The following is a 2,783-nucleotide window of genomic DNA, read 5'->3' as shown; positions in this document are numbered from 1 at the left end:
AACACAAATTTTGTATATAAGTTATCGTAGTATACTGGTATTATATATTCCCGTTGCAACGCACGGGCATCCAGCTAGTATATATATATATATATATATATATATATATATATATATACTAGGTGAGTACCCGTGCGTTGCAACGGGAACATATAATGCCATAATAACTTATATACAAAATGTGTTTTATATTGTTATAAGAAAATATTTCATAATTCATTTGTGATCCTAGTCATACATAAATTTTGTTATTTTAATTTAGTTGTTTCACTACTACATTGCAACCATCAATATCATGCAGACTTCAATATATGTCATGATTTGCATGGTCTCATCATTAGAGAGCACGTGCCACACCGGTAGAAGTTCCGTCGTACATCGTTAATCATCAGGCACGCACCACCATACACGCTTGCTTAAACAAAAAAATGCAAGTGTGTGTTTGCGAAGAGAATTAAAGGCATGCTGGCACAAAAGCTACCCCGATGATAGCGAGTGGTCATTGTTGTCGGTCCTCCTCTGCTCACCTCCAGCGCCGACATGACGCCACAATCCTTGATATAGTAGTCGTCGAACGCGCGCGACATGGTGAGTACCGATGACTCTTGGCTGAGCTGCCAAATGAAGTGCACCCCGTGCTCATCAGTGAGGTAGTACACCTGATCGTTGCACCACCGGATGTGCTACTCCTCTACATACATCTTGTTCGAGGACACTCACACAACAACAACGATGGTCGTCATCCCAGCGCACAAGAATTTATGGCCGGTCAGTAGCGACTTACGTGGCAGGTTGGACTTCAGGTGGATGATGAGCTGGACGGCGTGATGGCGCTGTCGTCGGTTGCGGTGCCCAGAACAACCCGAGAGTCGTCGGCATTGGCGACGACCATGAGGTCCCCATGTTTGACGATGGACAGCGCGGTGCAGCCACTCTGGATCGCGTCTAAGCGGCGGCTGCGCCGGAGCTTGCCGTACACAACGGTGCATGGGCCACGTAGGACTGCTTCCTGAGGTCGAACTGGCAGTCGCCAAGTTTCTTCTCGTCGTCGATGAGCGACGCCAACGCGAGCGTCTCGTGCTAGTGGTGTTTGTTTGTGGTTTCCAAGTAAGAAACATTGATTCATCTTTGACATTGGTTTATGAAAATGACTTATAAGTCGGATCCATGGAAAAATATTACAGAGAATAAATGTCACACATGCAAAAAAGGAATTTAAGTTGAAAACATTATTCAAACAAAAGAAATTGCATGCAAGACTCTTCTTTAAATACTACTCCCTCAATCCAAAAATATAATTTAATAATCTCGGTGGTACTTATCTACTACTACTACACATTGTGCAAGGGTAGCAGGTGGGCTTCGGGAGAGATGTAGTATATATTTTTACTATAATAGATGTAGACATAAACACGGGTACTATAATAGATGTAGACATAAAATTTTAATTGCTAAGTTTTGTAGAAAATGTTCAAACCGTGGCTTCGGGAGAGACGAGTACATTTACTTGAGGGGTCACGGGTTCGAATCCCCTTGTGACCTGTTTTTTAATTTAATTTTAGCTAGGAGTGGGATGTACGTGGGAATGGGAATAGCAGAACACGGAATGACACCCTACCCCTTACTGTCTTAATAAGTAATAGAGAACTATAGATATACTAGTCAAATGCCCGTGCCTCGCTACGGTTTTCTGAACAAAATAAATTTAGGATAAAGCACTGTATAATTAGTACAAACTAGAACAGATTAAAGCTAAACGAATAGGTTATGATGTCTCTAAAAAGACCGAAGTCTTGACGTCCCGTCTTGTATGAGAAGTCATAAGTACGCGCGTGTACCTTGCATCATGGCTTTGAACCAGGAAGATTGTACAGTATAAATACATCAGCTGTACCACACTGATACACTGCAGTTAAGCCTTGCTCAACCTGGCCAGAAGACATATTGCTTACATCTTACTAAAGAGCATCGACCTAGGTGCCTATGATCAAACTAGAACTTCAACTAATCCTAACGGTCTGTTTGGAAGGCAGGAAAAATGTTTGTTCCTGTGTATTTCGTGTGAAATACAGCCTATACGAAATTCACGCGTTCAAAAATGGGCCTAAACATTTTCTACAAAACTTAGCAATTACTCGGGTCAGTCTAGCAACCGCAGACTTCGACATCATGAGCATCGTGGGAAAGCCGCAGTACACTGAGCATCAGTAGGTTCCTTCCGTAGTGTTCTCTTTTCTTTTAATCATAGTTCCATCTCCACGGCCGGAGCTACACATTTGTAACCAAAGTATTTCATCCTTCTTGCAGTAGTAATCATGCCATGAAAATCCTATCCTTGTTTCAACAACCCTACCTTGCTCTTCGTGAATGTCCACCATACAAGGGTATAGCCCGTTGATAAGCAGTGTAATTATAACTTAAAGGTTACATGTAGTACAAATTATCCAAAAAAATATTGCTGGAAATTAAAATTTTCCAAGGCAAGCAGTGTAAATATAACATGGCTTAAAACATGAGAGCAGCAAGCGAGCATGTGCTAAAATAAAAACAAAATACTCACCAGGTATCGATAGGCTTTAACCCAACCTTCCCATTATGTGGAGGTAGTGTTTGTTAGGACGTGTCCTCTACACTAGCCGGTTAACAGTAACCGGGGTAGGGTTAATCCTAACCATCTAACCACGCCCCTGATCGGGGGAGGGGCTATCCTAACCGTTGGTTGCAGCCCCCGGTCACACGACGCCATATAAATAGATTAAGGGGGCCGACGGGTTTAGCCAACG

This window comes from Zea mays, chromosome 1, assembly GCF_902167145.1.
Source record: "Zea mays cultivar B73 chromosome 1, Zm-B73-REFERENCE-NAM-5.0, whole genome shotgun sequence".
NCBI classification, from domain to species: Eukaryota; Viridiplantae; Streptophyta; class Magnoliopsida; order Poales; family Poaceae; genus Zea; species Zea mays.
The sequence above is the reverse complement of the archived record's forward strand: the minus strand, read 5'-3'. Positions refer to the sequence as shown.